The 13,597-nt window shown below is 48.8% G+C and overlaps 1 protein-coding gene across 1 annotated transcript in view; it reads left to right on the forward strand.

Annotated features, from left to right (window-relative positions):
• The first annotated feature begins 10,849 nt into the window (after nucleotides 1–10,849).
• LOC138570263 (zinc finger protein 84-like) overlaps nucleotides 10,850–13,597 on the forward strand; it is a 118,936-nt gene continuing 116,188 nt past the window's right edge. Inside the window, exon 1 of the mRNA XM_069649028.1 lies at nucleotides 10,850–11,013. The gene's annotated coding sequence lies outside the window, so the exon portion shown is untranslated. The remainder of the gene's footprint in view (nucleotides 11,014–13,597) is intronic.

The following is a 13,597-nucleotide window of genomic DNA, read 5'->3' on the forward strand; positions in this document are numbered from 1 at the left end:
GAGCCCCCAACACAGCATACAAACTCACAAGCATACACCAATACACTGTGCACCCATACAAACCTGAGCCGCCAAACCCCCAACTCAGCATACAAACTCACAAGCATACACCAATACACCATGCACCAATACCAACCTGAGCCCCCCAACCCCCAACTCAGCATAGAAACTCACAAGCATACACCAATACACTATGCACCCATACAAACCTGAGCCCCCAACCCCCAACTCAGCATACAAACTCACAAGCATACACCAATACACCATGCACCAATACAAACCTGAGCCCCCCAACTCAGCATACAAACTCACAAGCATACACCAATACACTATGCACCCATACAAACCTGAGCCCCCAACTCCCAACTCAGCATACAAACTCACAAGCATACACCAATACACCATGCACCAATACAAAACTGAGCCCCCCCAACCCCCAACTCAGCATACAAACTCACAAGCATACACCAATACACTATGCACCCATACAAACCTGAGCCGCCAAACCCCCAACTCAGCATACAAACTCACAAGCATACACCAATACACCATGCACCAATACAAACCTGAGCCCCCCAACCCCCAACTCTGCATACAAACTCACAAGCATACACCAATACACTATGCACCCATACAAACCTGAGCCCCCAACTCAGCATACAAACTCACAAGCATACACCAATACACCATGCACCAATACAAACCTGAGCCCCCCCAACCCCCAACTCAGCATACAAACTCACAAGCATACACCAATAAATTATGCACCCATACAAACCTGAGCCCCCCAACTCAGCATACAAACTCACAAGCATACACCAATACACCATGCACCAATACAAACCTGAGCCCCCCAACTCAGCATACAAACTCACAAGCATACACCAATATACTATGCACCAATAAAGACCTGAACCCCCACCCCGCATCTCAACATACACAGCACTTCACAAAAACAAACACTCAGGCAGACCTGACATCCCCACCCCACCCCTGCATCTCAACATACACTGCAATTCACAAATACACACACTCAGGCAGACCTAACACTGCCCCCAACCTCGCATCTCAATATACACTGCACTTTCACCCAAAAACACACACTCAGGCAGACCTCACACACCCCCACCCCTGCCTCATGGCGTGGGTATGCCAATACTGAAATGCCTTCCGGCATCAAGCCTTACTGGCCACACCAGCCGTAGTGTTGGCTCTCCATTGGTGCAGCATACACGCACTACATGACTCGATGGAGCCATGTGGTGCGTGAGCCCTGAACCAATGAGGGCCAGTGTTTTGTCCGGCCCGGAAGAGTTACAAAGACTTTCCTAATGGAGGGTGGCCGATGCTGCTTGCGGGCTGCACTCCATTAGTAAAGGCTTTGTTCCGCGCGGGCCGGACAAAACTGCATGGCGGGCCGCAACTGGCCTGCGGGCCGTAATTTGTGCACCCGTGCCCTAGGGGTATACCTGGACTCCACGCTCTCCAGGTCACGAAAGGTGAGCACGATCGCCTCCTTCACAACTAAACTAATAAATGCAGTGAAACCTTACCTGTCTGAGCAGAATTGCCTCTCAATACCCAAAGCCACTATTGGGGCCAAATTAGACTATTGTAATGTCCTTCTAGCGGGCACTTCAGTAAAACGTTTGAATAGACTTCAAGTCATTCAAAACAATGGTCTCCGAACCACTTTGAACATCCCTAAAAGAGAGCACATTTCACATGCCAGGCGTGCAGCCCATTGGCTCCCCATCAAAGAACAGATTACCTTCAAGACACTTGCCATAACTCATAAGTGCCTGCCGCTCACAGCCCCTTCCTACTTGTCTGAGAAAATTGTCAGAGCCACCTTTGCTATACCCAAGAGAGCACGTCACGCCAATCAGCTATACATTCCCACCATAAAAAGGGTCAAAGCACGCAGCACCAGCTTCCCTCACATTGCTACCAAACTATGGAATGACCTACCTAACACCCTCAGGGCACAGACGTTACATTTCTCCTTTCGGAAAAACCTTAAAAACTATGCTATTTAACTAACCCATCCCTTCCCACACTATACATCGGCCATAGTTTCTCCCTCTAGGACTTTCACCACCCAGCTGTGTAACCGCTGCACCTTAGTCTCCCACCCTCCTTCTCGGTACACTATTGCCATTAACCTTATTACCTTACTGTTAGCAGGTTCTCTGTAACCATGAGCCACAGTCGGGCCATCTCTCGTATGTCTCTATTGTCTTCCTCCCTACTGCTTTTCACATGTAATTAAGTAAGTCTGCCTGTAAGAGCGCCACGATGCCCTTGGGCTGCTTGTGCGCTATATAAAGGTTAAAAAATAAATAAATAGGAAGCAATGGTGTGGACCTTTCCCTTCACATACACAGAGGAGCTAACTGGACTCTCTCATTTACATGTAGAGGTTTGAAGATGCGCCTCAGTCTCCTATTCACATGAATGAGGAGCTACCTCAGCTTCCGTTCACGTGCACTGTAGACCAGCATAGACTAAGAGAAAGGAAATAGAATTTTACTTTTGAAATTAAAGAATAAAAACGACAATAAAGATTCAGCCACAGCATCATTTCAGTCGCCTGAAGTAGATTGCATTTTTTAATTGAAATATTGACTCAGTTGAGTTTTATCAAAAGTTGTGAAAGTTTGTCCTCTTTCTTTCGATTATGGAGGGAAAGGCTTCACGCAACGCCACCGCAGGTTATTCTCCAACGGATGCTTACTCCGGCGACACCTCTCGTGCGTGTTTTCCCTGGTCGTAGGGCAGTCGATCACTAGGTGTTTGACAGATTCGATCGTAGTCTGGTCTTTGCAGAGGCGGCAAGTCTTGACGGTCTTTGGGTCACGAATGGCCATAATTTCCCGTGTCGGGAGTAGGTTCAATCTGGCTTTCAGAAGTATGGTTCTCAATTTTTTATCAGGGAATTTTTGGCAGCAGTTTAGCGGCTTCTTTAATTTATTAAACGTGGGCGGTAGGTTGGATAAAAGTTTGTTTTTAGTCGCCTTATCCACTGTGGTGATCCAATCCCAATCTTCCATTTTGCGCTTGATGCGGTCTGGATTTTCCTTCAGGTCTTGTACGGAGCAGGCTATTTGGGCTAGATCGTTTTCCCTTTTCTTCGCCCAGTTGGTCAAGGCGGTACATTTACCTTGCTCTTTTTCTTTCCTCAGGGTTTCATATATTTGCAGGGTGTCAGACATGATGATTTTTCTAAATAGCCTCATCGCGCTTTGGTCCACCATGGACGCCAGGGAAACTAAACCGAGTTCTCGCCTTATTGCTGGCATGGCGGTGGATTTGGGTAAACCGAGGACCGTTTTCCACACGTAACCCTCTAGTTTGGACCATAGCTGCCGAGGTAAGCACAGAAATGACTCGGCGCCGTATACTATTGACGGGACCACCTTTGTTTTATAGAAGGTTATGGCTGGCGTGAGTGAAAATTTGCCATATTTTCTGTCCACAGCTCTTACTTGGGCGGTCAGCCGTTTGGTTTTCTCCCATAGTTGAAGTTGCCAAGCCAACTCTCCTCCAGATCCGTCCAGCAGAACACCTAGGTATTTAAAGGTTTTAACAGTTTCGAATTCGGTGTGCTCAAGAAACCATGTGTGTTGTTTAGTTCTTTTATTATTTTTTTCGAAGACCAGAATCTTGGTTTTGGACTCATTGATCTCCAGGTTGTTTTCGCTGATATACTTTGCCAGGTTTGTAATTTTGCGCTGGAGACCAACTGGAGTTTGGTCAATTAGTATGACATCGTCTGCGTACAGCAATCACGGGATCTCTGTATTCCCTATTTTAGGGGGGAATTACCTGATTTTACTTTCTGTCTGGCCGTAATGTCCCAAAAATGCAATGAATAGGGCGGGGGCCAATGGACAACCCTGTTTTACGCCTCTATGAACTTCAATCCCTTCAGATAGAGTCCCTTGGTGATTCAATTTGACCCTGATTTTCGTCTTCTCGTGGAGGGCTTTTATTGGCTCCAGCACCTCGTCCGGGCAGTGCCAGTGATGGAGTTTCGACCATAGCCTGTTACGATCAATCTTATCGAAGGCCTTCGATAGGTCCACGAAGGCTAGAAAGATCCTGGGCGCCCCTTCTTTTACCTTGGCTTTCAAAATGTTGAGGATTAAGATATTGATCGTAGTACTCCCGTTTTTTTGGAAGCCTGTTTGTAGGAAGTATTTTGATGGGCTGTTTTGCTCCCACGATTTGAAGTGGGCCAATAGATGCGTTGCAAAGATCTTACCTATAATGTCAAGGAGAGTGATGGGTCTGTAGCTAACGGGCTCGTTGCGGGCTCCCTTTTTGTACACCGGGACAATGACCGCGTTGTTCCATGTTTTGGGGATCATCTTTTTTCTGCCGCACTCTTTGAAAATTTCACTGATCAGTTCTGACCATTTTTTTGGATACCGCTTGAGGTCCATATTCGTGAGGCCATCCGGACCTGGGGCTCTTGATGTTTTAAGTTTGTTGATTGATGCTTCTATGTCGCTGGAATCAGATACATCAACCCAAGATGAATTTGACCCTTTGGTCTCCGGAAACCCTTTACTGTCTGGACTCTTAAATTCCGCGGTCAGGTATGTGATCCAGCTTGATTCGGCGACCGCGTTTGTCTGAGCTGAGCCAGGGACGTTTGACATGTCTTTTATGAGGCCCCAAAAATCGCTGGATTTTTTTGTCTGTAATTTGGACATCATCAGCTCAGCGTCTAGTTGTAGTTGGTAAGCTCTCTGTTGTTTTAACCAGTTTTTGTATCCTTTAGATACTTATCTCCCAATCGGCAGCAGCGTTTGTTTTTTTCGCTATTCTTCTTCGATTGCGAACCTCTTTTCTTTTGTCTACCAGGGCTTTGTTAAAGGCATGTCTTTCAGCCCCTGGTGGCTTGGAGGACTTTTTAGCCTTTATCTCGTAGGCCAATAGCAAAGGCAGATAGTTTGGCCGTTCCATCCGGTTTAACTCCTGCATTTTGTGTACGTTTTCGACCCAACCTTGCTTGATTTTGGCGACGTCCATTTCGCTTATCTTCAGCCTTGTTCTTTGGGGGTTTAAGTCAAGCGCCGTACCATAACTTTCTTTTTGTTGTCTACTGCCTTGCCATACACAGGTGAGTAGGTTATGGTCACTGTGTTCAGTTTTTATGACTGTGAAGCTGGTGATGTCTGCTATGAGACCGTCTGAGATAAAGATGTAGTCGAGGGTTGCGTTTGCCAAATTTCGTTCCCATGTAGGGAGTTTTATCTGTGAAGGAAAAAGATTGGCGACGTCTTGGATGTTTCTTGCTTTGATGACTTGTACCCAGGCTTTACCTGGCTCGAAAGCTGCTTCTTTTAACCTGGTTACTTTTTCACTTGCCGAACCGAGGGGCCTATGGTCAAAGCATTTTGCGTTGAAGTTGCCGCATATTATAATGTCAATCAGGTCAAAGTTCTCATACAGTTTGTCGATAGTGCTTCTCATGTTGTTACAGAATATTTTCGTGGACATCCGTTGAGGGTTCCAGTAGCAGTTGACAATTGCTACAGTTCTTGTTTGCCTGGTTTCACTTCTGTTACTTGTCTTTTGCCATGAAGTTAGCACCACCAGTACTTCGCATGCCTCCTTCCATTTGATTGGAGCCGATAGGCCTTGGTCAGATTTAATCGCCACCAAGAGGCCAGACGATGGTCTGCCTAGTAAGCCTCTTACTGCTGCTGAGATTTCGACTGTATAGCCGTCCAAAGCCGGTTTGTCCATCAGCCATGTCTCTTGGAGGCAGATCATGTCATAAATCCCCAGGTTCTTCTCGCCGACCTTCGTCAGGTGGGCGTGCCCTCTTGTGTTCCACGAGCACAATGTGAAGGCCTCCTTTTCTGGCCGCTCCTCGTCGCTGCATAGTTTTGAATCGCCAACGCAGAACGGCCCTGGTCCTTGCTATTTTCTGTTTTTGTTCCATTTTTGGCTGAACCATTTCCAGGGGCCTAGTTCTTGATTAGCAGCTTTAGCGACTTCTCTGAGCTCTTGTGGGCTGCTTTTTCCGTCTCTCCTCCTTGGCTCGATGTCTACCTCGTTCCGTTGCTCCATCTTTCTTCCACGTGGCGGGCTACCTTCTACACGACTATACACCCTGTCCCGCTGTTCTCTTCTGTAGCACTGCCGGGTTTCGGCAGGGGAGTCGTGGTATCTCTTTCTTGTGGTATTCTTTGGATCCTTATCCCAACGATGGTCGTGGTAGGCCCTTCGGCGTCCGTCATTCTTGGCTGCCTCTTGCCTTCGAGTTTGGCGGTACAGCTCTTCCGTCCTTGATTTATAGTGTGTTGATGTAGCGACGGTATCTGCCTTTTTCTTAGTCGGGGAAGCTGACTCTCTTGATTTTGTTATCTCTGTCAAAGTGAAGCCCAAAGACTTTAGTTCCTCGTATGCCACTTGGTCAATCCGCTCTATACCTATTGCTTTGATGTGGACGTAGGATTTAGCCGTTTTCTCCCTGTGGTATGGTTCCACTAACACCACTTCTTCCGGTCGGATTTTGTTTAGAGTTGTTGTTTTCTTCATAATCTTCATAACCGTGGATCTATTCAAAATAAGGTGGCCGCTCTCTGGCTTTCTTTGCTCTAGCTTGAACACTCTTAGCTCGTCTTTATTTGTTTTTTGGTCACCCCTTACGCTTCTTTGGGCTCTTTGTTTCACTGGGCTGCTTTTTTCTCTGCGTGTTTTGGGCTCGATGCTTGCCTTGTCTGGAGATGTCTGAGGTCTCTCCTTTGGGTCGCGGACAACCCGATTTTGCTGCGGTGTTGCTGTGGCGTCTTTACTTCCATTTTCCTTTTCCGCCCTTCTGTTGTCTCCATTTTGGGCCTGTGGGTGTATGTCTACTCCTGCAGTTTGCCCGATCTGCTCTGTGTCTCTGCTTTTCTCAGTTTGCTTGTTTTCCTCGTAGACCGACATGTTTATTAGGTCAGAGTTTGCCATAAATTCATCTGCCGTTTGCGGTGATTTGGGAGAGGACGCCTCATTTGCCGGTCTATATTGAGTATTACGGATTTCCCTTTCTTGCGGCTTTGCCCTGTCTTTTGTGATGTTTGTTAGAGCTCTGGGCAGGCTTGCCTCTTTGGGTGGGCTACTTAGATCCACTGTCTGGTATTGGATTTCGTCAGGCCTTTTGACTCCGTTATTGTTTGTGATGGGTAACTCTTTCCACGGAAACAGCGTTGATATGGAGTTTCTTGTGCCCTTCTGGTACGGCTGTGATACCTGGGGTTGTGGTTTTTGGCTGTTTATTTGAGCCCTCAGCTCGTTGTTTATTTGTTCCATAATTTCTATCTTTTTCTCAAGTCTAATGATTTTACTTTCGCAGTTGCCATGAGGAGAGGTGGCACGGTTTTCTATGGCTGAGATAAAGCTTTCTACGTTGGACATTTTGGTCATCATGTTAGATAGAATAGCGGTGTTGTCTTTCACCTCTCCTTTTATCGCCTCGTATAGTTTGCAGAAAGGGGCCAGCACGATCGTCATAGCGGACATGATCGCAATCATGTCAGGCTTTTTGCTCGGCGACTCCTTTTGCATTGCTGCCGCTATATCACTTAAGCGTCTCTTTTTCGGAGAGGCCAAGATTTGTTCTTTTCTTCGTGTAGTTGCCGGGAGGTCACTGTACAGGGAGTCTAGGCTCGGGCTGTGGCCATTATAGATTAGCATGGTTGGGTTTCTTCGCCCTTTGTTCGCTAGAACCTGATCCCAGAGGGTATTGGACGAGTCCCTTGTCTCTGGGGCTTGTTTGGTTGGAGAAACCAGCGTCAAGTGTGGTCGAGTCCAGGCCACCCGCTGCTCCCTGTCTACTTCTTGATTATTGCCAGGGATTGAGTCGTTGGTATTTTGCCTTTCTGGTTCCTTACTCTCCTCTATACCCGTACTAGGGTCTTCTGTCAGGCTTGTCATCCCTTGATCCGGTTTCTTTCGAGGTGAAGTGGGGTGACTAAGTGGCGGCTCCGTCAGGTTTCCCCTCTTGTCTTTGTTCATTCTCTCTTCTGTTGCATCGATTTGTAGTGACTTTGCCCTATCTTTTGAGTTTTGGGCATTTGCTTTTTCAATTAGCTGCTCCTGACTCTGGATGTGGTTTAGATGCAGGTCAGGTTTGCGCAAATTAGCGGCTTGTGGGAGGTCCCCTACAGCTTCCAGCATATCAGCATCCGATACTTCATCTTCTGTTTGACTTTTTCTTTTTTGGTGGCATGTAAAGAAGGCTTTCAAAGAGTTTTGGTTTAAGGGGTTGGGGAGCCCCTTTGAGTGAGCCTCTCTTTTGGATCGTTCTTTCTTACCCTTTAGGTCTATCATCTCTGAGACGGACTTCACTCTTTTGTAGGCAGTTTTTTTGGTGTCTTGCAGTATCCTCTTTCTTCCTAGATTTAAGAGGGTCTGGTTTGTTGGACTTATAATTCCCCCCTTTTCCAGGTTTTCTGCGTTCGAGTTCGAGTTCTTCGGTTTCTTTTTCGGGACCGACAATTCGGCAGTTTCAGTGTCAGAGTCCACTTCTATCACTGCCACATCCGACCCCTCGTCAGATCCCAGCTGTGGTTCTTGATCCCTGGTTAAGTCTGTGTTTAGATCTGAATCCGTTTCGCTGCTGCTCGTCTCCAAGAGACGTTTGCGCTCGTTTGATTGTCTTTTAGACCTTTTGATTGCTTTTTTAGCTTGTTTTAAGATGGGGGACGATCCACTAGGGTTTGTATGAATCATTGCCATTACCTGAGTAGCCTTGGGTCTGCCGAGTGGGCCTTCCTTTTGCGGAATGCTGAGCGGGGGATTTTGATTTTCCCCCCTAGCTCTTTCTCCTTTTTCTGGATTTGTAACGGCGATCAGCCGACTTGTGTTTGGATGAGGGGGGACCCCCGGGGTTTGGCTTGGTTCACTGGCTTGTGTTGGTTCTCTGGTGCTCGCCCGGTGGTTTCCCCTTTTGTGGTTCATTGTCACCTCCTTTAGGTGAGTTGTATCCCTTTGCCCCACCACACCATGGGTCTCGTTTGCATGCGGGGCCTTTTCTCCCGTCGTGTTTTCCCCGTTTGCCCTCACATCTCTTGCGAACTGCAGACACTCTTTGGCGGCGTCCACCGGCCTCACGGCAGACTCCGAACTCACGACGGGGGTAAGGAGCTTTGGGTCCGGGAGTTTTAGTCTCCCTGGGGACTGTGCGGGGGGCTCAGACTCAGAAGGTATGGAGGGAGTAGATGCGACCGCGTCAACCTCTTTGTCGGCATCTTGGTCAGCTTGTGTTTTCTCGGGTGTCTTAAGTTTTCCCAGGGGGGGGGGTGAGACCCCGTTTGAACTACCCCCAGGTGTGGTCATGGCACTATGCTCGCTGGACCCATGCTGTGGCCTCTCCGGCCAAGAATTGGGAGCACAGAGATCAGAGATTTCGGTCATGGAAACAGGTGGAGTGTGAGGGTTAACGGAGACAGAATCACTCACCTTTCCCTCTCCCTTCCTGCAAACAACGATGTGGTTAGAACACAGGACTGCAGCAGACTGCTCCAACTCAGCTCACAACTCCACTCCGCGGGTTTTAGGTGCTAATAGTCACTTCCTGCAAACAACAATGTGGTCAGAACACAGGACTGCAGCAGACTGCTCCAACTCATACTTGATGTTTTACTGATTTATGCTGCAGCTTTGATTCAGTGGGTCTCATTGCGTGTTTGGCGGTGCGGTAAACAAGCAGCTGTAATTCATCTATTGGCACTGTTTTTCCCCCCCTTTTTTTAGTGTTGATAGAATTACTGCCATTTTTACTGTACTGCTGAATTCGAAATCCATTATGGAGTCCTTTGGAAATGGGGATTTACACCGCCCTTCCACTACTCATAACCCTGAGGTAGACCCACGTGTCTGAGTGCTGTAACAGTAAACACATTTAAGGTGTAACTCGGCAGATCTACCGCATAATTAACAGCAAACTCTCGATGATGCAGTGTGTGTGCAAGTGACAGCAGGTGCACAAACCATCAGACTTTCCTATCGCAGACTATCATGCTTGGCAGATCAACATCAAGCCCATTTTCAGCAGATACTATTCACGAGCGCACGCGCAGAAACAATATAAAGAGCCAGGAGTGGACACTAATCAGCTGAGCAAACCTGGACAGTAGTTACCAGTAATTGTTTGCTGAAACAGGGGCGACTAATAATGTCCGTTCGCCTGGCAGCATTACGGGTTTGGTGGTAATTTGGTGGTAAACCTGTCAATTTACCACCCACCTCTATTAGTGTTACCGCCACTTGGTCCTGTGTGGTTGGGGTGGGGGGAGTACAAGTGGTGGTAATTCCCCATTCCGGAGTTCATAGGACTCCATGCGAATGTTGGCAGCTATTTACTGCCTCTGGAGTTTCCGCACGGTAAATCCAGAAGTGGTGGCGTTACCTTCAGCTTGATGCTAGTAATTCGGGAGGGTTGATAAAAGGGCTGCAATTCCGTTACCGCCCCCCAAAAAGTGCTGATAATGGAATTACGCCACTTTGCCCTCCCCGCCCCAGTACCAAGCTTGTAATGAGGCCCCGACTTGAACCTAATCTCTAAATGCACATTACGTGTTATTTTCTGAGCATGCGTTTTCATTGTGGGGTCACATTAGAAACTCTTTTCCATGCGTCTTACTATTGGCCCTTGTTTCCTGCGCACATGCGCAGTGCAAGTTACTTTTCCAGAGCTCGCTATAGTAAGCAGTATCTGTGGACTACGCATGCGCCAGCCATGCAGGTTATTCTGCCGGATCGCTCTCCTGTAAGCAGTATCTGAGAACTACGCATGCGCAGTGAAGGTCATCTGCCCGGCGCGCTCGTGTGGGCAGTGTCAGAGTACTGCGCATGCGCTGATGGTCTGCTCTTCCGGGCTTTGTTATGCACCAGCAGCCTCCCGGATACCCACGGAACCCGCTGTTTATCACGTTTTCAGCTCAAAAACCGCATTAAGAAATGGGAAATAGAGCATAAAATGGGAAGAACACATTGCAGCAAGATTAGGTGAGTGACAGGCTACGTTCTTCAGAGAAAATGATCAATGGCTTTTTATTATATTTGGAGCCAGGCAACACCTAAAGGGCCCAGGCAGCCCCCACACCAGAGGGTGTGTGAATGAAGGCCCGTGCATGCAGCACACCACCCTCTGTGTATGTGAATGAAGGCCCGTGCATGCAGCTCACCACCCTCTGTGTATGTAGGCCCGTGCATACAGCACACCACCCTCTGTGTATGTGAATGAAGGCCAGTGCATGCAGCTCACCACCCTCTGTGTATGTGAATGAAGGCCCGTGCATGCTGCTCACCACCCTCTGTGTATGTAGGCCCGTGCATACAGCACACCACTCTCTGTGTATGTGAATGAAAGCCCGTGCATGCTGCACACCACCCTCTGTGTATGTAGGCCCGTGCATACAGCACACCACCCTCTGTGTATGTGAATGAAGGCCCGTGCATGCAGCTCACCACCCTCTGTGTATGTAGGCCCATGCATACAGCACACCACGCTCTGTGTATGTGAATGAAGGCCAGTGCATGCTGCACACCACCCTCTGTGTATGTAGGCCCGTGCATACAGCACACCACCCACTGTGTATGTGAATGAAGGCATGAAGGCCCGTGCATGCAGCACACCACCCTCTGTGTATGTGAATGAAGGCCCGTGCATGCTGCACACCACCCTCTGTGTATGTGAATGAAGGCCCGTGCATGCAGCTCACCACCCTCTGTGTATGTGAATGAAGGTGCATGCAGCTCCTCGTCTTGAGTGTATGTGAATGAAGGCCCGTGCATGCAGCTCACCACCCTCTGTGTATGTGAATGAAGGTACATGCAGCTCCTCGCCCTGAGTGTATGTAAATGAAGGCCTGTGTTTGCAGCTCCCCATCCTCTGTGTATGTGAATGAAGGCCCGTGCATGCAGCACACCACCCTCTGTGTATGTGAATGAAGGCCCGTGCATGCAGCACACCACACTCTGTGTATGTGAATGAAGGCCCGTGCATGCAGCACACCACCCTCTGTGTATGTGAATGAAGGCCCGTGCATGCAGCTCACCACCCTCTATGTATGTATGTTTGTTTGTTGTTTGTTTGTTTATTTGGTATAGCGCAAAAGACCAAACCCGCGAGGGTAACTGGGCGCAGGCAGTACAAGGATACTTGAGAACTTAGTTACAATACAAGAATGGTTGTACAGATGAGAGGAAAGCATATACAGGCAGTACAGAGAATACAGTATGCCGGTGTATGTATACAACACACCACCCTCTGTGTATGTGAATGAAGGCCCGTGCATGCTGCACACCACCCTCTGTGTATGTAGGCCCGTGCATACAGCACACCACCCTCTGTGTATGTGAATGAAGGCCCGTGCATGCAGCACACCACCCTCTGTGTATGTGAATGAAGGCCCGTGCATGCTGCACACCACCCTCTGTGTATGTGAATGAAGGCCCGTGCATGCTGCACACCACCCTCTGTGTATGTGAATGAAGGCCCGTGCATGCAGCTCACCACCCTCTTTGTATGTGAATGAAGGTGCATGCAGCTGCTCGCCCTGAGTATATGTAAATGAAGGCCTGTGCTTCTAGCTCCCCATCCTCTGTGTATGTGAATGAATGCCCGTGCATGCTGCACACCACCCTCTGTGTATGTAGGCCCGTGCATACAGCACACCACCCTCTGTGTATGTGAATGAAGGCCCGTGCATGCAGCACACCACCCTCTGTGAATGTGAATGAAGGCCCGTGCATGTTGCACACCACCCTCTGTGTATGTGAATGAAGGCCCGTGCATGCTGCACACCACCCTCTGTGTATGTGAATGAAGGTCCGTGCATGCAGCACACCACACTCTGTGTATGTGAATGAAGGCCCGTGCATGCAGCTCACCACCCTCTGTGTATGTGAATGAAGGCCCGTGCATGCAGCACACCACCCTCTGTGTATGTGAATGAAGGTGCATGCAGCTCCTCGCCCTGAGTGTATGTGAATGAAGACCCGTGCATGCAGCTCACCACCCTCTGTGTATGTGGATGAAGGTGCATGCAGCTCACCACCCTCTGTGTATGTAGGCCCGTGCATACAGCACACCACCCTCTGTGTATGTGAATGAAGGCCCGTGCATGCAGCTCACCACCCTCTGTGTATGTAGGCCCATGCATACAGCACACCACGCTCTGTGTATGTGAATGAAGGCCCGTGCATGCAGCTCACCACCCTCTGTGTATCTAGGCCCGTGCATACAGCACACAACCCTCTGTGTATGTGAATGAAGGCCCGTGCATGCAGCACACCACCCTCTGTGTATGTGAATGAAGGCCCGTGCATGCAGCTCACCACCCTCTGTGTATGTAGGCCCGTGCATACAGCACACCACCCTCTGTGTATGTGAATGAAGGCCCGTGCATGCAGCACACCACCCTCTGTGTATGTGAATGAAGGCCCGTGCATGCTGCACACCACCCTCTGTGTATGTAGGCCCGTGCATACAGCACACCACCCTCTGTGTATGTGAATGAAGGCCCGTGCATACAGCACACCACCCTCTGTGTATGTGAATGAAGGCATGAAGGCCCGTGCATGCAGC

Source organism: Ambystoma mexicanum, chromosome 2q (assembly GCF_040938575.1).
Source record: "Ambystoma mexicanum isolate Mex_15411 chromosome 2q, UKY_AmexF1_1, whole genome shotgun sequence".
In the NCBI taxonomy this organism is placed as follows: Eukaryota; Metazoa; Chordata; class Amphibia; order Caudata; family Ambystomatidae; genus Ambystoma; species Ambystoma mexicanum.